The following is a 27053-nucleotide window of genomic DNA, read 5'->3' on the forward strand; positions in this document are numbered from 1 at the left end:
GTGGGGGAGGGATTGGCTGAGCTCTTCATACGGTTTTATTTAAGTTGAATAGAGATAATCAGCTCCGCTGTTTATTTCCATACCAAATTCTCGGGGGCCAGAACTCTCACATTCCTAACACAGATAATTTTAGCAGCAATCTTTCTGGAATAGAAAATGTGCCAAAGACACTTCCTGCGAGAGAGTTTCCAAGAGAATCCAGAAGAGCCTATCCTGGGCTCCTAGAAGCAAGACAGCTTTTCTTCTCACTCCTGGGTGGCCAATTTTCCTGTGACAACACCTCATACTTTTCACTTGATGGCATTTGACAAAGGAGAACCCAAAGCAAGATAAATGCTCACCCACTTGACACTCCATCTCTGTCTCTTTATCATCCCAGTTAGAAATCTGGGAGAGGGGAGCTGGCACCTGGGATCAACTCTAAAACCTTGTTTTAATGATGATGAGGCAGGAGGCATGGTATTTAAAAGCAGAGGGTTTTGGCATTAGCCAACATGGTGCAGAGCACTAGTTGGGCAACTTGGATACATTACTTCTCTTTGCCTTAATTTCTTCATCCACAACATCTGAAATCTCATAATGTTGACCTCAGAGTGTCTATTTTGAAATTATGTGAGCTGTGGTTTCTGTCATAATGATGTCATGCACAGACTGATTAGCATACTCCAGAGCCTCAAGAGATGTTTGCTTTCCTCTCGTCAAGGAATTTTTCAGTTTCCTTAAGAACAAATGAGGTATCCAGTCCCCATTTTTTTAATTGTGCCAAGATCACTTAACATGAGATCTACCTTCTTCACAGATCTTAAATACAGTATTGTTAACTGGCACAATGCAGGTCTCTAGAACTTAATCATCTTACATAACTGAAAGTTTAAAATAGTCAAATAGCAGCTCTCCATTTCCCCTCCCCTTGGCCCTTGGAAAGCACCATTCTATTGTCTACATTCTACTACATTGTAAGTCTCATATAAATGGCATCATGGAGTATTTGTCCTCTGATTTTCTTATTTCACTTAGCATAATGTCCTCAAAGTTCAGCCTTGCTGTTGCATATGGAAGACTATCCTTTTTGAGGCCTAATTAATATTCCATTTTGTGTGTGGGGTGGGTATATCACATTTTCTTTATCCATTTACTCACCAGTGGACTTTTAGGTTGTTTGCATATCTTGACTATTGTGGATCATGCTGCTGTGAACTTGGGAGTGCAAATATTTCTTCAAGATGCCAACTTTAATTCTTTGGGGTAAATATCCAGAAGTGGGATTAATATGGTAATTATATTCTAAATATTTTGAAGAAACTCCATACTGTTTTCCATACACAATTTTACATTCCTGTTAACAGTGTACAAAAGTTCCAATTTCTCCATATACTCACTTGTTATATGTGTATATGTATATATATATGTGTGTGTGTATTTTTAATAATAGCCTTCCTAGCAGGTGCAGGGTAATATCTCATTGTGGCTTTGCTTTGCATTTCTCTAATGATTAGTGACACTGAGCACTTTTCCTTTTGTTTGTCGGTTATCTGTATGTCTTCTTTACAGAAATGTCTGTTCAATTCCTTTGCCCATTTTTTAATCAGCTTGTTTTTTGTTTTTTGTTTTTTTTGGTAATGAGTTAAGTTCCTTATATATTTTGGATATTAACTGCTTATCAGATACACGATTTGCAAATATTTTCTCCATCCTACAGGTTACTTTTGCACTTTGTTAATTGTTCCCATCAAGCTCTTTAGTTTGATCTATTCCCAGTTGTCTATTTTTTCTTTTGTTGCCTGTGCTTTTGGTGACATATCTGAAAAGCCATCACCGAGGTCAAAACCATGAAGATTTCCCCCGGTTTTCTTCTAGTAGTTTTACAGTTTCAAATCTTATGTTTAAATCTTTAATCCTTTTTGAGTTTTTATTTATCATATGAAATAAGGGTCCATTTTCCTTATTTTGCATGTGAATATCTGTTTTTTTCATTACCATTTAGTGAAGGTATCCGGCCTCAAATTTAAGCTTTCAGTATCTGGGAACTTTAAAAGAGGGAAAGTCTCTCCTCATTGACAACTTCAAGGCTGAAAACTTTGGATTGTAACTTCACCTTATAGAATCATTCATCAGAATTTTTCTTAAACTTATTTTTCAACCTGTTATCACCTCAGGGGTTCATTCTATACCTGTATTATCTGGCAGGGAATATAGCATTGTCTTTCCTTGGAGTCAGAGTGATTGTTGTTGTTTCAAGATTTTATTTATTTATTTGTGTGAGACATAGACAGAGGGAGAAGCAGGCTCCCTGCAGGGAGCCCAACGTGGGACTCTATCCCAGAACCCAGAGATCACAACCTCAGCCAAAGGCAGAAGTTCAACCACTGAGCTACCCAGGTGCCCCTAGGGTGGTTTTCTTAAATTGTAAATGGGACTGTCCTCAATAGAGGACAGAGAGAAGGCCTTGAGAAAGGGGTCACATGTTCACCCTGGTTTTGGCTCTGTGTCCTCATAGCCCACCCTTCCAACTTGGAAATGATACAACTGTTATTGGTGTTTTTATTCTTTCCTTATATGAAAGGTTCCTCTCCAGTTCCTCGTTTTCTTTCCTTTCTCTTGCCATTGTCCAGAGCAACATCTATTCTGTGAGAACATTTTTTCTCCAACTTATAAATTGAGGGGGGAAATTACACAGGAGGAGAGGACTGTTTCAGCAGAGCAAGAGAGCAGCCCTCAGAACTCAGGTCTGGATGTGGCCATTCCTGCAAAGCTGCCCAAGCTGTGTGCTCAGCTTCCTTCCTATCTTTGGCTGTACCATCCCCAAAACACCTAGCTATGCCAAAAAAGAGGAAAAGAAAAAAATCTGTTAAGAAACTGAATATTCTTCCCTTTTGCACTAAATTTCACATGAATGTTTAACCATTCCCTTGGCACTCCCAAGCCAAATGTGAGGATAACAAATGATTGTCATAACTTCCATTCTTAAGAAACATCTGAACCGTCCTCTGCGGTTGACAATTACGTGGGGAATCCTCAGGCTTAGAGCAAGGATCTCGGATTCAAATGCCTATAGGTGTTCAGCATATAATGTAAATGAGGGAAGTAAGAGAATGTAAAAAATGATTTTACATAATTCTGTTTTAATTCTTAATTCTACTATTGACTGCAAGGATATTGATTAAAGATCCTTACCACTAGCTGAGTGTTGCAAGGTAGGGAGTGATGAGGACTGTGGAAAGCTGAAGAGGGCATGCATTCTTAAAGAGAATAGTCCCTCCTCCTCTCCAACTGATTGTTGCTCTGTGAAAACAGGAACCCAATGTTGCTGGATCTTCAGTTTTTCAGGAGAAGCCAGAAGTCTCAGATTTTTATGTTAAATCTTCTCATTTTTGAATGTTGGTGAGTAGACCAATCAATGCGATTAGAAGACAGGATATGGGTTTCCCTTCTGTGAAAGATATAAGTACAAATTTGGAGTGCAGTGATGTTCTTTTCTTGATCTTGGTGCTAATTACATAGGTGTGGTCTTTATGAAAACTCATTGAGCTGGGCACTTACATATGTACTTTTCTGTATATGTTATGCTTTAATGAAAAACTTAATTGTGTTGGCAGATACTTCAATTTTTAGAAGAATTTTAAAACATTATCTGGGCCAACATCTCGTAGGCCAAATAATGCCCATCTGTGGGCTGAATTAAGCCCTCAAGGTCACTCTTCATATGCTTTAATTTAGAGAACTTAGAAGGGGAAAAAATTCTGACTTTTCTAGCACTTATTCAAAGGCAGGGGAGAAAGAAAAAGGCCAGACAAGGCTGTGAGGTTCCAGTATGCACAGACATATTTCCAGTGGCCTGAGTACACATAGTGAGCTGTCCGTATCGTCCAGATCACGTCCTTCTCACCCTCACCTGTAAGAGCCTATCTTCAGTTGACTTGCCTATTGGTTCTCCTGGTCCACCATTATTGGGGCCTCTAATTCTTGCTTCACTGAGTCTCCCCCTGTGGAAATTCAGGTCTCATGTTTCCTCTCATTGAAATGAAAGCAGCACGCTGCAACCTAAGCTTTAGGGGAAAAAAATGAAGGTATTACGAGAGAGTAGAAAATAGACAAGCTTTGAAGTCAGACAAAAGTGGGTTCAAATATGGCCCTGACACTAACTAGCAAGGATTTGGCCAACTTACGTATTCACCTTGAGCTTTTGTTTTCTCATTTAAGTAACACTGACATGAATACCTGTTCCCTAAAGGTGAGAAATGTCCAAGTAAATGCCTAGCAGAGCAGTGTTTCTCAAATTTGAATCTGCATGAAAGTTTTGCCAGGAATCTTATGAAAATATAGATTGAGTAGGATTGTGGTGGGATCTGAGATTATATGTTTCTAACAAGTTCCCAAATATGCCAATGCTACCAATCCCAGAACCACACTTTGAGTAGCAAGGCTGTAGAGTGCTTGATCATGGTATTTAATAGATATTATTTCCCCACTGCCACCCTCCATAGAAACATATACTCCCAATAAGGACTTTGAAATGGAAAGTTGGGGGTGCTATAAGCACTGATTTTGTTTGCTTTGCATGTGATTCCAGTAAGTTCTGAGCCTCTAGTTTTCTTCATAATACTGACAACAAACTCCATGACGACTTTCACAGGGAGAAAATGAGTCCTTTCAACTCGTGGCAATGGCCAACAAGGTTCCTGAATTAGGAAATGAGACAAAAAGAGTTAACTGTGCTCCTTTCTAGGAGACTTCTCTTTGTTTCCTCAAGATGACTTCCAAACTTGCTGGTTTGTTTTTTCATCCGAATGTTTTATTCCATGAATAGCCTAACAATATAAATGTGTTTCAAGTACATGAATAAACAACATAATAATAAAAAGCACATGACTTTCCCAAGAATTTATCCCTGCAGTTCTGAGTTAACCAAAAGACAGCAACTTTCACTTTGGGGGAAGGGAATGAGGACAAGTTTCAAATGTGCTTCAGAGACTCAGAGAGGAGAGGAAACAGGAGGGAAGGAAAGAAATATTGGGCTGCATGATTCGTATGTTCCCCAGAACTGTTTGGAAGGGTTGGGAAGGAAAAGGGAAACTATTACAGAAGATATCAAGTGGCAAGAAAACACACATCTGGTTTTGTACTGGTTTTTAAGGACAGGAAAAAGAATACCTTTTCCCCAGGAATATGAGAAAGAGCACAGTCTGGAACAAACTGACTTCATCTCTTTCCATACTGGACAAGCCTGGTCATTCACCTGAGTCTAAGTCTCTTCATCTGTATCATAGGGGGACTGATAGCGACCCTACTGAATTGTTCTAGGAAGATACTGAAAACCACACATGGGAAGTACTTTGCTCAGTGGCCACTCAGTTTGACAGGTGCTCAGTAAATGGGTGTTTACCACCTTCTTCCTCTAGGGGACTGAGGCTGTTGATCACAGACCCTGAGACCAGAAAGAATACCGTACCCCACCCACCCCAATTCCACAACCCACCTAAGTCATCAAGACATTTCTTTTGCTAGGTGGATATTCTACTCCAAGATGCAAGAACTTGGTACCCACTCGTGAGATGTGTCCAAATCAGCACTGCCATCAGTTTTTGCTTAATACCTACTTTGGTCCCCATGGCCAGGCAGCCCCTCATTCAAAACTATCCATCTAGCCCCACCTCACCTAGCCCTTACCCACGCCCCACCCCACATACCACTGACACTGTGTCAGGATGCCAGCACAAAGCTCTAGGTTTCATTGAAGCTTCCTTCCTCACTAGCTGTGGGAACCTCGGCACGTCACTTATGTTTGCTGAGTCTCAACTTCTCCATCTGTAAAACAGGGAAGTGATAAGTATAAAATAGGTCAGTCATTAGCTCAGTGCTGGACACATGGAAGGCACTTTGCCATGTTGATTGTTGTTGTTGCTGTTTATAGTGTTCATGGGTGAGGAAATTGGCATTCTAGGTGAATGGGTGATAAAGCCAATCTGTGGAGGAAAAGGAGGCCCCAACAAACATACAGAATAAAAGCTGTCTGAGCTACTAAAAACTATTTAAGTCAGATGGCTTAAAGCCCATGGTCATTGCACAATAACACACTGCTAAGCACCAAGTAAGGTACAGAAAAGGTGAAGACAGAGGCTGCCTTATAGGTGCTTTCAGGGGTCCAGGTCTATCAGTCCTATATGTAGTGGAGAGCTGTGAATGACAACAGCAGTGTCCTGCTTGGTTGACCAGATGTCCATGTCAATGGACACTTTTCTCTCCAGTTTTCCCTCTATCCAAAGACTTCCAAGTATCTCAACCTACAAACCCCCAGACTTGTTCTGCTTTAATAATTAGCTTCTTTCTCCAAATGAAAGAAAAGAAAGTAACCTGAATAAGGCAAGACGAAGCCCCATAAATACCAGAGGTAATTTAATGAATTATTTGATGTTACTTGATCATCTATTCAACTGCTATCTCTACTCATGTTCTGAGGATCTGATGGGTACCTGGATTTGGACTTCCCACCTTCTATTTCAGGATCTTGGAATAGCAAGATTTTTATCTAATTTACTTCTTGCTCATTGTTTGTTTGACCCAGATCTGGGAGTCTCCTGATTTCAGATTTGCCTGTCTTCATGGTTTTGACTCCTCACATGATTCCTTGAAACTTGCCTCAGTTTCCCCCAAGCTGCACCTGCCCTTCAAGCTCCATTCCAAATTCATTGCAATAGAAGCCCTGCATTTTCTTTAAAGTCTGTGTCCTATGCCTTGGTTAAAATTTATCTTGAATAAGAAAACTGCTATAGTGATTCTGTGTGTTTATAGTCTAACTTTCCTAGTGTTTAATGAGAAAGTGCTTTATTAAGTGAAAGGGAAGTGATATTAAGTAAAACAGAAGCACAAAGATTAGTGCTTTTGTTTTGAGGGTGATTACACAGCACCATGGATCAAACTTTGTCTCACTTTTTTTTTCCAGCAGCTTCCTCTTCTTCCCAACCTCTAAATGAGGGAGTATCTTAGGAGCCCATTGAACCTCTTCTGTCCTCTGTCTATATTTACTACCTAGGTGATTTCATCCAGTCCCACTTTTAAATACCTCTGTCTGTTGTGTCTCCCAAATGCTCATCTCCACCCTAAACCTTCCCTTGCTCTCTGGACTTACACATCCACCCACCACCTAATTCGTCACTCGAGCATCTAACAAGCACTGTACACTGAGAAGATCCAAGCCAAACTCTTCTTTTCCAGTCTTCTCTGTCTTACTGAAAGTACCTTCTACCCTTCCCTTTATTCTTCCTACACAACACAGTTTTTCTTACGTGCTGTATCGAATGCATCAGCAAATCTTATATAGATTCTACCTTCAAAATATATTTAGAATCCAACACTATTAATCACCATCAGTTCTTGCCAAGACTGTTGCAATAGTTTCTATATTGGTCTTTTGTTTCCACCTCTGTTGCCTGACAGTCCTTTCTCAATAGGGCAGCCAGAGACAGCCTAGTAATTCTGAGCGTGGTTGCCCATTGCTTTCTTTCACTGTAAAAACTCACATCATCACGATGGCCTGCAGGCCCAATGTGATCAGACCTCTCCCAACCTCAGCTTATTTCCCCTTCCTCCTTTCCCACTTCTCCCTGACACACAGGCCCTATAGCTGTCCCCAAAGATACCAAATATTCTATCCCAACCAAGAGCCTTTGCACTTACCCTTCCCTCTGCCTACAGTACCCTCCCACCTGCATGGATCATCCCACATTTCATTCATGTGTCTGGTCCCATGTGCATGCTACCATAGATCTTTTTTCTGGTCTCTATATCAACAGTGTCACTCATACTCCTAACCCCTCTCATCCCTATCTAGCCATTATTTGCTTACTCTCTCCTGGTACTTGTCACCACCAGCCTCATCATACACTGACGGATTTATTTCTCATCTCCCTTCCACACTGACTTGACTCTCCCATACTCCACAAGCACAGATCCTTTGTTTTGTCACTGCATCCCCAGTGCCCCAATAGTTCCTGCATATAATCAATACTTTATAAATACTTGCTGAATGAATGAACATTATTAATATCCTGGCTCGTTTTCTCTTTGAGTGTAGGTGGACCACAAGTCATTCATAGAATTCAAATCAGAAGTAATGCCTTTTTTTTCTTTGAATATCTGAGTTGTCTCCAATGATCTTAGCAACCTAGAAAACTGTTTATGATCCTGTCCTCCCACTAGTCCAGGCCCATTTCAAAGCCACTTTTACAGGACTAGCTCATTAAAATGCCTCCATTTTCACATCTTTCATATTGCATTATTCCTAAATAATTCAGTTTCAAGTTACAGAAACCCAATTCAAACAGGCATAATGTTAAGGAAAAAAGGGGGGCAGGATTTATTGGTTAGCAGAACTGAGAGATGCAGTTCAAGAGCAGTTGGAGAAAGGTGCTGGAAGGATTTCTCAGGGATGGGCTTCTTTCCTTCTATCAGCTTTGCTTTCATCTGTTCTGTGTGATTCAGTCTAAAAGTCCCCATGTAGAAGCAAAGATGGTCACCAACATCCCTAAGTTTCTACTCACCAAGTTAGCAGCAACCTCACTGTCAGATCTGACCTGAGATGCCAGTCAGATCCACCCAGATCAAATGGCCTGGGAATGTTCAGGATGGTTTCCTCAAGAAAAGTCAGCCTGCTGAAACTAAAGGAACAAGGATGGTTGCTGAGCAGATGAAAACAGTCCATGCCCACTACGCTGATTTTACCTAATGTTCTTATCTTCTAGCACCTCTGTCCTAACCCTGAAGTATCTAAGGACGGACAGTAGGGCTTGCTTCTTTGTTTCTCTAAGATCCCATGAGGGGCCATACTTGGACTAAACATGCAGTAAATGTTGGATAAGAATGACAGAATCATCCTGAAGCCAAGTAGCTCAACACAGAGGTGTGATGTGCTTTTAAGTATTTTCCATACCAGAAAAATTTTAATTTCCTTTCAGAGCCTCAGTTCCTTATTTGAACAAGTCCCCTTGATCCTTGCCTCCTTCCTTTCATGGAGTCTGCTAAAATCTTACTGCATGAGCTATCCCTCGCTGTGTAACATATCAGCCCAGTATTGAGCAGCCTTCAAGCAACTGTATTTATTATCTCATAATTGCTGCAAGTGAGAAATCTGGATCCTCTGGCAGCTGTGAAAGGGTCTGCCAAAGCTCCAGTCATGTCAAAGTCCTACTGGGGAGACATCCACTTCCAAGACTGCTCACATGGATTTTTGCAAAATTCACTTATTGTCTTTTAGACTGAGGATCTTAGTTCCCTGTGAGCTATTGACTAGAGGCGTCTTCTGGTTCCTTGTCACTGGGCCTCTCCATGACTCTACTCACAATATGGCAGCTGGTTTCCTCAGTGTGAGAGGACAAGAGCAGAGTGTCAGCAAGGTGAAAGTCACAGTCTTTTGTCACCCAGTCTCACATGTGACATCCCATCATCACTTTTGCCATATTCTTTTTTAAAGATGTTATTTATTTAACAGAGACAGCATAAGCAGGGGGAGCTGCAGGCAGAGGAAGAAGCCGGCTCTCCACTGAGCAGGGAGCCTGACACAGAGCTTGATCCCAGGACTGCAGGATCATGACCTGAGCCAAAGGCAGACGCTTAACTGACTGAGCCACCAGGCGCCCTACTTTTGCCATATTCTGCTCACTAGAATGAAGTGCTAACTCTAGCCCATACTCAAGGAGAGGGAATTAATGAGGGTACAAGTAAAAGGAATATTTGTTAATGGCAGAGAGTTGTCAAAAATACAGAATAATTTTGTGTCACCTGGAGGTAGCCCTAGTAGATTTTCATGTGATGACAATTCCAATACTGATGGACTAACTACATGGCACCTCACTTTGACAAGATTCTGAGGCCTCAGGGCCTCAGTAGGAAAGAGTGCCATAATCGATTAGTGATGTCTGCCATGGGTGAGAAATGGGAGAATGGCAGCCTGAGTTCACATCTTGTTGAGCCCCATTCTCACAGCGTCAAAGCAAGTTTGCCTGGGCCTAATAGACATAACAATTTCTCTCTGGCACTAATCAGAGGAAATGATGAGCTGGCTAAAATTCACATATCTGATAGCTGAGGCTGAATGTGCTCTGATCAAATGGCACAGCTTGAGTTACTGCTAACAACTGATGCCTTGTATTACTGGCTTTTTTTTTTTTCAACATATGCCCACATTCATATTGAACCATTCTGTACATTTGCATCCAGTTTCCCACTACAAACATACTTATGAAATGGAGCAAGGCATACTTGTTCTGTTTTTTGGTTTGATTTCAACCCAACCAAGGGTTGGGTGAGGAACTTGGCCTGGTGTCTGCCGTTGGTCCCAGGGGTCCAAATTGGTGTCATGATGGCAGATAACCAAGTCTCCCACTCTCAGAATGAGTAGCTGTAAAGACTAGGCCTGTGGATAAAGCAGCAGAGAGAACAGAATCTCATTTCACATGGTACTTTCTCTTCCTCGAAAGAACTAGCAACTCGTTTGCTAATTGGCAAAAACAATAAATAAAATAAAACAAGTCTGATTAAAAACATGCCTGTAAACACTGCCTTCTTTTTCATTTAAGAGAATAGAGCTGGCTTCTTTGACTTTACCCCAGAATAAGTGTTTGGAATAATAATAATAAATGGGGGAGAAGAGAGCACGTATCTCTTGCCTTAAAATATTAAATGATGTTCCAGAAATGAAAATATTGCTCTACTCACTGAATGTTATGGCAACAGTGTTGTGTTTCACAAACTTCTTTAGAAGGCCAATTATTTAAAATTAGTATCGTAGTCTCCTTCCTTCTTTCTTTCCTTCCCTCCTCCAGTTCCTTTCCTTTTCTTTCTTTCTCTTCACCCAATTGACAGTGGAGTTTACAAAATGCAAAACAAAGAACCAAGACCAAAATAAGCTGTAAACAGGCTTTATTTGAGAGTTTATTTTTGTCCCTTCTTTTTGGATAGCTTTGTGTGCTGTGAAGGGACCAGAGCTACCCTGAGATTGAAATTTGTGGATAGAAGGAAATCTCCACTCCCAAACTACTCAAAGGCACTCCAGGAAACCAGTCTTCCCGGGGTTCACATGCTAGTATGGCCACATGTCAAACTCAATCTGTTGCAGTGCATACAACCCCCCAGATCAGCATCTCAGGAAATGTAGCCTACATCCTGTGGCCATCTGGAGCCTGCTTTGCCCAGCCATCTATTTTTCACCAGAGAAGCTGCAGAAAGGGTTAATCAATCACTGTGCCAGTTCAAACACAGAGCCTCCCTCCTGCTCACTGCAGCTCTCACTCCCCAACCCCAGAGCCGGCTGAACCAGGCCCAACATCAAAGCCGGAAACTCAAAGCAAATGTGCCAAAAGCCCAAATGGAAGTGGTGGAATTGGAGACGCTTTTGTTAAGTGTCACTTCTTAATACAGCCCCCTAACAGGCAGAGGTGATGACTGTCACACCCAAAGCAGAACTTAGGCACTCCACGCTGGGTGGAGAAGTAGGGTTCCCCATTGAGATTTCCAGTCTCCCCTGAAAGTCATCTCTTTAATAACTCACCTTGAAAATGCTGCAAGGCCAAATGACAAAAGTGCCACCTCCCCTGGGACACAAGAACAAGCCATGCCCTTGTGCTCTTCCGTGGACTTCCACGGAAACGTGCAGACGGTCTGCCGGCTGTTCCTTCTTGAACATTTCTTTGAATTGGACACAGATGACAATTCCTCCACCCTCACGTAGGCTCTCTAAGAAAGTGAGGCTGGTGTAGTTCTGTTATCTTTCTTGACCTGACTCTCTGCCAATTAGTTAGAACATTTTCATTATCCTTGAGGATAATAAATATGTGTAGTTCAATCTTCCAGTTCCCCCATATCTTGCAAATGGTGGCTTCAAAGTCAAATGGGCTTGAGTGAAAATCGTGGCCCCACCACATACCAGTCAGGTAGCTGTGCACCTGCAGGGCTCGCTTTTCCAGGTCTCCACTCTACCATCCATAAAATGGAAATAAATCAGCATTTCTTGAGGAATTTGAGTTGCAGAGAAGATCGGTGAGAAAATTTATGTGAAGACTCAGGGCAGTGCTGGCCAGAGGGTAAACACTCAATACAGATGCTTGGCTCCAGTGGTTGATCACATATTCATTCAATAAACATCCTACAAATGCCCTCTCTGTGTTAGACACTGTCCCAGGCACTGTGGGCAGTGATGAACGAAGTAGGCAAGATCTCTGTTCCCATGGAGTGTGTGATCTCATCAGAGGAAACAAGATAAAAAGCACACAAATGAATGGACAAGAACAAGTAGAGGCTAACGTGATAGAGAAAGGCCTGAGGTTGGGACATTGAGACTAGGAGCTCTGGAAAGTTTCTCTGAAGATGAAATGATTGAGCCAAGACCTGAGTCGTCGGGCATGTGAGAATCTTGGGGCAGAGCATTCCAGGCAGAGGGAACACGCATAAAGGCCATGATTCAGGACTGAGCTTGGCATGTAATTTGTGGACAGAAAGAAGGCTCATGTTCTCTGCACAGGGAGTAGGATCCATGGAAGAACAGAGAGAGCAGGATGTGGCGGTGGCCTCACTTCTGTACAAATTCTAATTTTTCACGTGACTCAAGGAGTCATTTTGCACTTCGTCCCACACCCCCCTTTATTCTTGAGTCTGCCATTCTGCTGCACAGGACAAGGGCAGAGTTCCTTTATTCCTCGGCGGCCTAAAAGCCCCCTCTGGCATTCATAAAGGCACAGATTGTTTCCAAGAGAAACGCAGAACCTCAGAGCCAAGCAGCTTTGAAATCTCAGGAGGGAAGTTCACACACACACCAAAGAAGGCAAAGTCGGAACATGTCTTTTTTTTTTTCCTTTCCCAGAAGTAAAATGGACATTGTAAATGTTAGAATACACAGCAACTAAAATCTCAGTTTCATTCCATTTGGTTTTCCATGTTTTGTACAAAGGGCTAAACGTCTGATTATTATCTGTGTGTCTTTTCTGTTGAGGTTCCGTGTGTTTTGACAGAAAGGACATGCTATGAGGAATTGTGTTCCATGAACCGGCTTTTCAGTTCCGCACCTTAATCACTGTGTGACCCTAGTTAATTTACTTACCCTCTCTGAACAGAGCCTCTCTTTCTTCATCTACAAAATAGAGATCATAATATTTATGCTGAAAGAATTGTGTTAGGATTAGTAGGAGAAGCACTTAACATGGTCCTGGCAGCAAGTAGGGACAGTCCATGAGTAGGCACTTCTGCAGAAGTGAGCCAAGTCTCCAGCTCAGGGCACAGCAAAGTGCAGCCCATGTGCCAAATCGGCACTACTGCCAGTTTTCATAAATAAAGTTTTATTGGAACATAGCCACACCTACTTGTGAATCCTTTGTCCGTGGCTGCTTTCCTGCCACAGCAGCTGAGTTAAGTAGTTCAAAAGAGGCCATAGGCCCACGAGCCCAACTTATTCTCTGGCCCTTCACAGAAAAAAATTGCCAATCTTTGCTCTTGACTCCAAATGACAATGCTCTGTCTAGTCTTTCGGGATGCCTGAAAAAAGTTTCCATGTCACAGATTTTTTCTTGTGTTCCCCATTGTGACTTGCTCATAGCAGGCAGTTACTACACAGTGTTTCAATTGAATTAAATATGCGCGCGCACACACACACACACACACACACCTATAGGTTTCTAGTTGTTGCTCAGCCTTTTATTCTTCCCAGAGAGCCCTTCCCTCTGTTGCATATTCATTTTTTCATACCATTTTGACCCTTTATCTGTGCATGGTTGACAGATGTTATAGGTTTGCAGCCACCCAAATAACCTCTGCCCTTTGCAGGATCTAATGTTCCTGGGTTGAGCAGACCCTGCTGACCAGCCGGCGCCTTTGCATTCTATCTTGACTTGCCCTCCTCCTCCCCCCCACAGATGTCAAACACTGGAAGTGGCTATTGAGACCTTCTAAATGTCCCTAAGCAAGAATTGCATATTTGCAATAGACCAGCCAGTAGGGGTCGGGGCGGTGGGATCTTAAGCCAAGCAGCTTTGACTGGAATATCCTAGACTGCCTACCACCCTCACCCCCTCCTCCTTCTGACTTCATGTTCTGCTGCTCTAGCCCTTGCTGACTCCAGCCCAGGCCCGCTGGCTTCCTTATAGTTCCTCAGTCATCCCCAGTCACTGCTCTGCTGCTCCCCATCAGGAGTACCCTTTCCTCAGATGGGTGACCTTCACTCAAGAGCCCTCTCCAGGAGTCCCGCCCTGAGCACCACACTAAATACTGCGTGCAGACCCCTACCCCTATGAACATCCCTGCTCGATCTCCCATACCTGGCTTTAATCCTTCCATAGCATCTTCTATCCTATTCTACTACTTATGTCCACTGTTCATCACTTATCTCCTCCATTATATGTAAGCTTCACAGGAGCAGGGATTGTGAGGTGCTTCATTCATTGCTATATTCCAGGAAAGCCCAGAACTGATGTATTTCTTGATTTATCAAACACACAGCACTCATTTTGTGTCTGACACAAACCTCTTTAAAGATACCTACTTACTTAATGGTAGGTACTCGATAAATATTCATAGAATTGGGAGAATAGGGAGAGTTTGAAGGGTATTATAGTTCTAGAATCAGACAGAGTTGCCTTCCAGCCCACGCTCTCCATGTATTCCTGCTGCATGACCTTGGGCTAGTCACTTAAACTCTCTAAACATCAGTCCTTTTTCATTGAGAAAATAGAAATGAGAATTCTCATTCAAAGAGTTGGTGGGAGGGTTAAATAGGACATTGTTTCAAAGGTCTCGGTATAATTTGCTGCACAAAAAAAGAGCTAATGGTTGTAGCCCGTTAGTAGTGAAGGTGCCATGTCATTAAGCATTGTCTTGAAAGTGTCAGGCAGGCAAGAGCTTCCTGTTTCTGTCACTACCCCTCTTTCTTCAAATAGCAAAAAGACTTATTCGGATCATCCATAAAGGTCAGTTCTTCAAGCCAAATTAAGGAAGGAAGGAATTAGAAATATTTTCTTGGGCAAAGTTCCCTTGAAACTAATGGGAACTATTTCACAAATGTCAATTCTGGTAGCATTTTTTTTTTAAAGATGTGGTAAGAACATTTAACATGAGATTTACACTCAACAAATTTTTGAATGTGTAATACAATTATTAGCTATAGGCACAATATTTTACGGTAGATCTCTAGAACTTCTTAGATCTGCATACCTAAGACTTTCTACCTATTGAAAAGTCACACCCCATTTCCTCCTCCCCACAGTCCCTGGAGAACACCATTCTAATCTCTGCTTCTAGGAGTTTGACGAGTTTTAAATACATCCTATAAGTATCTGTATTTGAGATACCACATGTAAGTGTTATGGTATTTATTCTTCTGGGACTGGCTTTTTCCACTTAGCAAGAGGTCCTCCAGGTTAGTCCCTGGAGCCTTGGATGGCAGAGGTTCCTTCTTTGTTAAGGATGAATAACATTCCGCTCTAAGTATGTGCCTTTTTTTCATACCTTCAAGGAAAACATAAGAATGGGTAACTTAAATGTAAAAATGGATTTATTTAGCCATTCAACAACCATTTAGTGTATTTATTGAATAACTGACATGACCTTTGTCCCAGGAATTGAGAATACATGGTGATGACTATATTCTGGGTCACCTCTGTTCTACAGATCACACTGTTATAGTGATGATGGGTGGACTAACCAACCACACAATAAATGTTGTGGTGGGGAAACACAGAAAGCCAACGGACATGCACATGTCCTGTTACACTGCTAGTGGTGATCGATGTCTATCTTTCAAGTACTGGGTACTACACGTTCATGGGTGTTCATATTTATGGTGTACCTGTGATGTACTTTCTATCATTATCCACTTTTTTCAGGGAGAAAATGAAGTTTAAAGAGGTTAAACTGTCCAAGATCAGTTAGTAGGAGACAAAGGCAGGAATTAAACCCAAAGCTTGAGCTCTTTAACCAGGTGTAGATCGGTAAGTGGCTGACACTAGCTCTACCAATATACAGCTGAGGGGCACTTTCTGAGTTCATTGCCTTCTTAGAATTTGTTTTCTCATCTGTATCTACCACTGTGTGACCAATAGAAGAAATACATATGACAATAAACAGAGAGTAATGTGCTAAGAACTAGCCCATGGTATGCAATAAATGTGAGTTCTCATCCCTCTTTCTTCTTATTTTTTTTAATTTTTTTTATTTTTTTCCTCTTTCTTCTTAAATAACTTTATGATTGTAGATGCCTAAGTGGTTGTACAAACATATACACCAAATAATTACATTAATAATGGCTAATATCTACTTAGCCATTAGAAACGACAAATACCCACCATTTGCTTCAACGTGGATGGAACTGGAGGGTATTATGCTGAGTGAAGTAAGTCAATCGGAGAAGGACAAACATTATATGTTATCATTCATTTGGGGAATATAAATAATAGTGAAAGGGAATAGAAGGGAAGGCAGAAGAAATGTGTGGGAAATATCAGAAAGGGAGACAGAGCATAAAGACTCCTAACTCTGGGAAACGAACTAGGGGTGATGGAAGGGGAGGAGGGCGGGGGGTGGGGGTGAGTGGGTGACGGACACTGAGGGGGGCACTTGACGGGATGAGCACTGGGTGTTATTCTGTATGTTGGTAAATTGAACACCAATAAAAAATAAATTTATTATTAAAAAAATAATGGCTAATACCAATAAAGCACTTCCTATGTGCAAGGCACTGTGTGAAGCTCTTTTCATGGATTAATTTACTGAATCACCACAGTAACCTTCTGGGTAGGTGCTGTTATTATCTCTGTTTTTCTATGAAGGAGACAGAAGCACAGAGATATTAGGTAAGTCGCCCAAGGTCACAGAGCTCTTACAGGAAAGACCAAGATTCAATCCCTGGTGGTCTGGTTCCAGAGCCTGCTCTTGACCATTCTTCCATCTTAATGCCATCCAGAAAAGGGTTGCAGATACCCTTAGAAGTGATTACTGGAAGCAGTGGGGCCACCATTGGTATAATTCCAAAAACCCAGGTTTTCAAATAATGCAATAGTGTTTATGCAAAATAATGCAATAGCGTTTACGCATTTATTTTCAAACTGGGTAGATTTTTCTGGGTCACAGACAGCCTCTAATAACTGATGATTCCATATACTTCCCTTTGTAGCATCAGTCAATGCCATGATAAGGCCTGTGTTATCTTTCTTAAAATGTATGCCTCTACCCCACTGCTGGCTTGGTCAGCATCAATACACAACCAAGTACTGTAAATGGGCCCCCAGATAAATTCAGCGAGCTTGCAACACCTCCCAAGATTTGTAATAGAGCTCATGATTTAATTTTGGAATGGAAGATTGGGAAGCTGTCTCCATACTGCTACTCCCCAAAGCTGCTCAGATATTTCTATGTCATTAACTAAAAGTCATGTCCACTTTCTCAATGACTCTGTCCAATTCAATAAAGCATATAGCCCAAATTATAGAAAACTTTCCATTTCCCCACAGAATTACAAAAAAAAAAAAAAAAGACTTAAAAACAAGTAAGCAGGAAGGGGAGTTCTTTGTGCTCTTTTTCAAAGCTGCAAACTCTAGTCAGGGCCCCCAAAGGCTGAGTTACCTCATCTGGATGCTGCTCTGCAAAGAAACTGGTCCTTTCTCGGGCAATGAAATATTTGCTAACTTCTTCTAATGAGTGTGGTTTCGCAGACTGTAATTTCTATGCAGCTACATTGCCAGGGCAGGTTTAAACAGAAATATGCAAACAATAAAGCACGACAGGGCACGTAGAGTCGGGTCATAAAATGCACGTCCCCTGTGTATTGTGAGGCAAGACGCCAGCGGCCTTGTGCCCTCAGCCACCTGTGTGCGATTCCAGCCGATCATCTGTGACTCACTGGAGGCTGATCAGATTGTTTTTGTCCCAAGGCCATTTTATTATAACGTTTGGTTGTGAATTTCATTAAGTTTTACAGTCCTACACATGTGTGTTTATAACAAAAGCTATCTCCCCTTGTGGGATGACATTTATTTTTATAAAACCAAAATTAAATCAAAATCTAAGCTGATGAAGGTTTAAAACAAATGTGTGTGAAAAACAATAAAAAATAGCATCAACCAACACGAAATGTAAATCAGTGTCAAGAGAGGAACTTCAAGATCCATTTTTGGCATTATTCAAAATACCACAGGAAGTATAGATGGGAATGTCTTGGAGGCACACTCCACGGACCATTGACTAGCTGGATATTGAACTCCAGCCAGTGTCAAGAAACACCTAGGGAGAAAAAGATGAAATTTTACGTAGGCAGCAACAAGGAGGTATTTCTTTCTTCATTATAGAAGCTGATCGGTCTGCATTGCCATCTCCTTCTGGAAAGTGTTGAGGGAGAGTCAGGGATCACTACATTTGAGCCTCCTGCCTTCTCGAGGTGATGCAGATTCAGGGGGGTCAAAGGGACCCATTAGATACTATGTCCATGATATGGAAGGGTTAGGCCTCAAACCTTCTAAGAACAATATGCAATTATAGCTTTTTCTTTTCTTTTTTTATTTATTCATGAGAGACACAGAGAGAGGCAGAAACATAGGCCGAGAGAGAAGCAGGCTCCTTGTGAGGAGCCTGATGTGGGACTCGATCCCAGGACCCCGGGATCATGACCTGATCCAAAGGCAGATGCTCAACCACTGAATCACCCAGGCTTCCCACAATTACAGCATTTTAGGTTTGGGAGAATCATTTGGTCCGGATGCTGGCAAATCTCATGGGCCAGGGTACATAGAGGAAATATTTTCAGCTTTTCTGGCCCTATGGTCTCTGTCATAACTACTCAACTCTGCTGCCATAGCAAAAAGAAGAAATAATAGATAAACAGATGAGCCTGGCTAGTTCTAAGGAGGATTTTTTTTATGGCCACTGAAATTTGAATTTTATTTATTTTCACATTTGCCAAAATATTATTTTCTTTTTTAAAAGAAAGCATGTAAAAAACTTAAAACCATCCTTAGCTTACAGGCTGTACAAAAAACAAACTTGGCCTACGGGCCATGGTTTGTTGACCTCTGATTGAGCCCGGTAACAGAAACCCTGGGGTGGATGTGGGAGATTGTCACTGTGTAACCTGGCTGCTTTTGCTCCTCAGTGAGGTTACTTCTCCAGCGGGCTTGAATAGAAAAATTCAGGAAAAAAAGAAAAGAAAAGAAAAGAAAAATTCAGGATGTTAGAAACCAATGGCAACTTTCTCATTGACATACCAATATTTAATAATATCCTCAACCTGGGGTGCTTAGGTGGTGCAGTTAGTAAAGTGTCCAACCCTTGATTTCAGGTGCTGATCTCAGGGCTGTGAGAGCAAGCCCTGTGTGAGGCTCTGCACTCAGCACAGCGTCTACTTGAGATTCTCTCTTCCTCTTCCTCTGCCCCTTTCACTTGTGCTCTTTCTCTCTAAAATAAATAAATCTTTAAAAAAAATAATATATTCAGATTTTTATCTATATCACTAAGTATATTTAATTCTGACTTTTTAAAAAATATTTTTGTTTATTTGAGAAAGCATGAGTAGAGAGAGGGGCAGAGGGAGATGGAGTAGCAGACTCCCCACTGAGCAGGGAGCTGGATGCCCAGAGCTCCATCCCAGGACCCTGAGACTATAACCTGAGCTGAAGGCAAGTAGGTGCATAAGTGACTGAGCCACCCAGGCACTCCTAATTCTGACTTTTTAAACAAGTAATTAATAACCATTGTTACCTCAATGATCTCCCTGCCTATGTGATCCAAAGCCTTATTTCACAAATTTTAGAAAGAGAAATGCAGTTGTTACCTGAAATCAAATCATGGCAAATTCCACTGTTCAGCCAGTACTCACTCCTCACCCCTACCCCCTTCTTTGATTTTAAATTTGTCCAGATTTTAAATTTGATTTTAAAGTTGTCCAGATGACTTAGTTTGGCCAGATGACTTAGTTTGGCCAATTGTTTAGTACACATGAAGGTGGAAAAAACAATTCCAAGCATAGACCATTAGGGGAATCGTGTGTTCCCACTGGCCCTTCAGGAGTTTCTCATCTGCTCTGTGGGATGAATATGACTTGGGTAGCTGCTGCCCTTTCGGCGTGGCCCCATGTGAGAGACCTTGGAGTAAGCTTCACTTTGACTGGCAGCCTGGAGCAGGGCCACCCCAGCTGACCCATAGACTCACAGCCAGAAGCAGGGCTGTGCCTGCCAACCCATGGTCCGGTGAGCCAGAAATGAATGCTTATGGTTGCATGCCACTGAGATTTTAGGTGGTTTGTTTTGCAGCATAATTAAGGCAATAGCTGACTAAAACACAAGTTAATGGTAGAGCTGAGACAGAACCCCACATTTCCTAAACCCAGCCTGCTTTCCTTGCCATTTAACTAGAAGGAAAATAAATTTACAGAAGGCAGCTCTAGGCTGTAGAATATCCTGTCAGTGTGGCCTCATAGAACAAGACAGGAGTTGAGGTATTTATGGAGTGAAATTATTGATGAACCCTTCTTCTGTGTGAAACCCCAGAGCTCGCCTGATGTGTGTGCCACTCCTCAACTGCCTCCTGACACACTTGCAGTTTGCTTCCTACATGTCACTCCTCCTCCTTTAAATAATTGTTGTATTTATTTATATTTCTTTCTCTCTTTATTTTTATTGCCAACAAAGCTTGGCACATTGTGAGAGAGAAATCTTTTTTTGTTTATCTTGAAAATGGATGTGAGAGAAAAAGATCATGTCTCCTTTAAGTGGAAAAGGCACTGTTCGAAAAGAGAGGAGTAAACTTAAATTGCTAAAGAATGATTCAAGCAGCATTGAAGAGCACAAAGGAAATCCTTGGGCAGACCAAGTTTCCATGAAATGGTGTGTGTCTAGAAGTTTCTGTGCTCAGCATACGATCTCTTCCGATTGCACAGAACCAGCTTGCTGTTTTCTTGAACAGTTGTCATAAATTTGGCACTTAACTTGATTTAATGATTGGCCTGAACTGGGCCAATATTTGAAGTGAATAATGGCTGTATGCTTGAGAAGGACAATTCAGAACAAATGGAAATGGAGTCAATGAAGTGCCCTATTTTCCCTTGTTGCTACCCTGGGCACAGTACTTTGAGAGGAGAACTTACCTAGGAAACCGTTTAGGTTTTCCTCCATCAGTTGTGTAGCAATTAAAATAATTTTATTTTATTTTTTATTTTTTTTATTTTAAAGATTTTATTTATTTATTCATGAGAGATACACACACACAGAGAGAGAGAGAGGCAGAAGAGATAGGCAGAGGGAGAAGCAGGCTCCATGTAGGGAGCCTGATGTGGGACTCGATCCCAGGACTCCAGGATCATGTCCTGGGCTGAAGTCAGGTGCTAAACTGCTGAGCCACCCAGGGGTCCCTAAAATAATTTTTAAAAACAATTTCAAAAATAAAGTATGTTCTCTTTAGACTGCTATCAGCTTTCTAGAAGCATAAATAAAGAGCCATAAATTGGGGTCCTTCTAGAACACTAACAAACAAAAAGATAAAGCCAGAAAAGCATCTGCAAAGTGAAGTTGTACTTTGAGTGTAGTGTAACTCAGCACTCTTTAAAAAAAGAAGATTTGAGGGATGCCTGGATGGCTCAGCAGGTGAGTGTCTGCCTTCAGCTCAAGATGTGATACCGGGGTCCTGGGATCGAGTCCCACATCAGGCTCCCTATGGGGAATATGCTTCTCCCTCTGCCTATGTCTCTGCCTCTCTCCGTGTGTCTCTCATGAATAAATAAATAAAATCTTTAAAAAAAAAGACAAAGAAGACTTGAAAATCAACTGTCTGCTTAATCAGAAGTAAAAATAGATCAAGTCTGCAGACTTCCCCTGTGGAAATAAGAAATTATTAATGCAATATGATCAATTGTCATGCATATGACAATAAGACCAGGGTAGATACTGGATCAAATATTGGGAAATCAAATAAAAGAAAAAAATGGTGATTTTTTAAACCTTGCTTTTTTTTCTTTTCTTTCCATTTTTTATGAAAAAAAAAAAAGGCCAAAATAAAGATGAGGCAAGCAACAACCTCATAGCTATGATTTACATCAAAATGAGGTTAAGGCAAAGGAAAAATCACTGGCATGTTTTTGTTGATTGTACCTGATACACAGGTAGCAGGGTAAGGGGGCAAATGAAGCCAAAGTGTACCCTACAGACCCCTTACCAAGCTGCACATCATGGTGTGATGCTACACTGATGAGGGCAGAGAGAGGTTTACCTTTCCCTAATTCACACAGACACCATACAAGATCACCAAGTCAAGCATCGGCCATGGGTGGTACCATTTTCCTATTCACACAGACTCAAATGTGGACTAGTGGCGGCCCTAAGCCAAAGCAAAGTGATTGCCAAATATGGCATTTGAACAATAAATAATACTTAGAAGCTTCACCAGTATTATCAGCATGTCAAAAATTCATGGAAATGTTCACGAAATCATGTTTTAATTCTGGACCTTGTCCAACAATGTCATGGAGTTCTGTCAACTGAGCAATAGCATTCTTGCTTTTAGTACACATTGTTTTGCTCTGTAGATGCCATACTTTTGCTGGCTGAGAAAAAACTCAGCCCAAGATTAGCAACTGATGAAATGGTCCTTTGGTGGAACCTACCAAATAAGACTAAGCCCATCTAGTTACACTCCTGATTTGTTCACTAGTGATATATGTATCTCTTTCAAGCCCAACGCAGAGGAGTTTTTATTTATGGGCTATTAAAGGAGTCACAAATACTGTTAAAGTGGGATTTCTTGCATGTTCTTGAAGATTCACTCAGGTTGCTCAGCCTCCCCCATACCATCCATATCCATAGTCCAATAGTTTTCTACTTGAATTTTCTCATTGGAATAACTTAACTCAGTGGAGTATTTAAAATGTAATACAACCAAATGTGATATAATATTTCTTAAGGGCAATTTTACTTAAAATAAGGCCTGGAAATACTAGATACTTTTTAACCAGCAGTTCCTGGCAACCTTCTGGCTATGTCTCCTTTCATAATACTGATCTCCATTTAGCCCTTTGTTCTAGTATTACGCTTTCTGTCTTCAAGTCTCTACACTTACTATTCTTTTTTCCCCTGAGATCTTCTTCCTTTCTATCTTCCCCTAATTATTTCCTGTTCATCCTTCATATCCCAGCTCAAGTATTACTTCTTCAGGGAAATCTTCCATGAGTTCCCTAAATTATTCTTTCTGCATGGCTATTTGGTTTCTGCCTGTGTCTTACACAAGAAGGTCAACAGATCTGTATCCCCTTGGGCCCAACACCAAGGAAACATTCACATTCATCAGTTGTTAAGATCTAAATGTTTTGTGTCCATCCCAAAATCCATGTGTTGAAACTCTACCCTTCAATGTGCTATTATTTGGAGGCGAGTCCTTTGGGAGTTAATTCGGTGTGATGAGGTCATTAGGGCAGAGGGGAGCATGATAGAAATAGTGTCCTTATAGGAAGAGGAAAAGAAGGGCACCTGGGTGGCTCAGTGGTTGAGCATCTGCCTTTGGCTCAGGTCGTGATCCCAGAATCCTGGGATTGAGTCCCAAATCAGTTTCCCCAAAGGGAGCCTGCTTCTTTCTCTGCCTATGTCTCTGCCTCTCTCTGTGTGTCTCTCATGAATAAATAAAATCTTTCTTTAAAAAAAAAAAAACCTTTATTAAAAAGAAAGGAAGAGGAAAAGAGATAAGAGCTGGCTTGGTGTGTGTGTGTGTGTGTGTGTGTGTGTGTGTGTGTGTGTGTGTGTGTTGTGGGGACACAGAGAGAGATTAGCTGTCTATAAGTCTGGAAGAAAACTCTTACTAGGAACTGAGTCTGCCACCATTTTGATTTGGGACTCATGAGTCTCCAAAACTCTGACACAAATGTCTGGGATTTAGGTGCCCTAGTTTGGTATTTTGTTACAGCAGCCCTAGCATTCTAAGACAGCAACTACTTGTTAATAGACATGAATAAAACGGTGAGAGGAAGAAGAGGAGAAGTCAAAATTTCTCTGAAGGAAATAACCAGATAAGAGTTCAAGATTTAGCCACCAGGGTATGATCAGACCAGTAACTATGATAGCAAAAGCCTGGAAATCAATGTTTCTCACATGAGAATTTTACATGACCTCTACCAGCAATACCCTGCAGCTAGAGGGATGGCCTCAGCATATTGTTAGACAAATGAAAAAGGTTATAAAGCAGTATTTACTGCATGGATAGCACTTTCTTTTAAGAAAAGTATAATAGGACAACACAAATGTGCACAATAATCTAGAACAAGGAGCAGAAGCCATCAGCACATTAAGAATAGCTGTTTCGGGATGGTATAAATCTGGACAATTCCTTTCTTTTCTTTTACTCACCCATATTTTCTCATTTCTCCACAATTAGCATGTGCCACTTATGTGTACCATATGTTGGCTTCCTCCCACACAGGCTCCATTTTTCCCTCATGCCTAGTTTGAGGCAGGCTCAGTACGTCTTTGTGTTCTCCAAAAAGAATCCGCTTAAGCTGTGAGCACTGGTGAGCAATGTAAATTCTATGGAAGTTTTTAAATGAGAGAGAGAGGATGCTTACACCTCAGAGGCCACAGTGATTACCTCAAAAAAGGTCCCCACAAGACATTCTCTTGTATTGGGGATTTTTTCCAAGTAACCAGTGGACCCCTCTGTCTCTCTCATCTTTCCTAACCCTCATAGCTTCTCAAACTCTCTTGGCCTCTTGCCTCAACTCCAGCTTCTGATTCTTATAAATGTAAAGTCCCTTCCTTCTTCTGTATGAAAACTTGTCCCAGACCCACACTTGCTCTTACCACACAGCTGGCTGAAAGTAACTTCTCAGCAAAGGCCATATTTCCTCAGTGTAAAAAATCCTCAAACCAGCTGCTGAGGAGACACAATTTCATCCATGTTGTTATGCATAAACAACAATACTTAAAACATAATTATCTAAAGATGAAAACTTTTGTGTATGATTTATCATTTTCCCAGAGTCTATCACTTCCTAGTGAAGACCATTGCCTGCCTTTAAAGCAGAAACGTTTCAATGAAGAACAGAAGTACAGACCACAGCCTGATCCAAGATTTGGCTGATCGTTCGGTAACATTATCCACTGCACATTGGTCTACTTATCAAATTTCCCATCATCCTCTTGAAATTGGTTTTCGAATTCTCCAAGCTGGTAGAACTTTGAAAATCTAATTCTTGGTGGAACTCTAGGGCATCTTAAAGGACTTGGCACAAACACAAATAAATAAATCTACCAGAATTCCATTTTCTTAAGAAGTCCCGACTGTTGCCTTTTGAGCCTTAAGAACCTCACAGGATCCGGTATGAAGCCACAGTTCTTGGTAATTGAGCAGAAACATAGAAACAGTTGGGGATGGCCAAGTTCTAAAGCATATTCCAACCATTCTAATTCTAACTCACTCCCAATTTTCATCCAGAGCTCCCATATAAAACTAAAGCCAGAATTCCTTTCCTTGTAAATAATCAGATGTAACATTTGTAAGTTCCAGTAACAGTAGCTTTCTCTTGACTATAATATGCCAGTGTCCTGTGCTAAAACTTAGCAAGCATTCTCCAGTTCTCCCAGACATCCTGTCTACATTGTACAGATACTATTCCTGTCACTATTTCATCGGATGACTGTCAACTAGGGGTTAAATAACCTGTGCAAATTCCCATAGACAGTAGAGGCTGCACTTGAAGCAGTAGCTGACATTAAATCCATACTCCTAACCCTTTGAAACATTCCTACTTCCCCTATAAATTGAAATCTTCTCTGCCTTCAATTTAGCATATAGCTAGAGAGAATTATCTGATGTCCCTAGAACAGATGCACTAATATTATATTTGCAAAAAAGGTTTTCTGTTGCTTTGGCCCAACTATTTTTTTAAATGACCCCTATTAGATAGCAGTTAAACATCTGTCTTCCCAAATGGTTGGAAAGAACATCATGTGCATTTCAGCTCCTAGCACTGTAACTACGAGAAACCAAGAAAAGTAAATTCAAGGACTGTTATTATAGAATCTATCAAGATTTTATCATTCCAAAATCTTAGTCTTCTGAAATTAAAATTGTCATATCCTATATACAGTAGAATGTGTAGATACCTGGATGAAGTATACAAAATTGTAATTTTCCCAAAAACTTATTAGAAAGTATACACTGGTGTTCTATTCTTTGTTAACTATGTAAGCTCAAAAATATCTTTAGAATTATTTGTCCTTTAGAATCTATCATTAAAAATGTAGAAAGAATGTACAATTTGTTCTTCAAGATAGATTTTTTGTGAGTAACAAAACTTTTTGTAAGTAACAAAACTTCTTACCTCTTCAGATAAACGTGGGGGAATTTTTTTACAGCTCAAACTCATCATGTCTTCATACTAGAACTGTTTGTAACTCACCAAAAGACAAAACAAAGTTATAATGAAAGTGGTGATCGTTTTTGGTTTTATGTTTCAAGTACAAAATCAAGAAAAAGCTTCAAGAGTATCTTAGTTATTATCCAGAGTCTTGACTTCCACTATGAAATATTATTGTCTCACACAGAAATAAAGCATGAAGAGGGACTTTTTTATCCTAACCAGTCCTTCTAAATTTTATTACATATGTTTTTATGGCATCAAAAATTAGATATACGTAGGTACTTCTTTAGAGAGCCTTGTTTCTTACATTCTTTTCAGTAGAAAGCTCTGCCATCCATCCAATTTGAATTACAATCTTGGTTCCATTGTACACTAGCTGTGTGATCTTGTGCATGTTCCAAAACCTCAGCTGCTATGCTAACATAGAGATTATAAAGTGGATGAAACAGGATAGTATTTTGTAAAGGTAAAAGGTCCAGCATGATGCCCAGCACACAGTAGTTGCTTAATGCATAGTAGCTCTCATGATCGTTTCCAACCTTCCTTTAGCCAATTCTCAATATCTTATTGCCCTATATGAATACAAATCCAGTAGTCTCACTATCACCCTACCACCCTGGGATGTGCCAAGTTCTGGTCATTAACGGCCATGATCAACATGGTGTTATTTAATGAGGCCCCTTGAGTCTTCCTT

The sequence above is a fragment of the Nyctereutes procyonoides genome, unplaced genomic scaffold (genome assembly GCF_905146905.1).
Source record: "Nyctereutes procyonoides isolate TBG_1078 unplaced genomic scaffold, NYPRO_anot_genome, whole genome shotgun sequence".
In the NCBI taxonomy this organism is placed as follows: domain Eukaryota; kingdom Metazoa; phylum Chordata; class Mammalia; order Carnivora; family Canidae; genus Nyctereutes; species Nyctereutes procyonoides.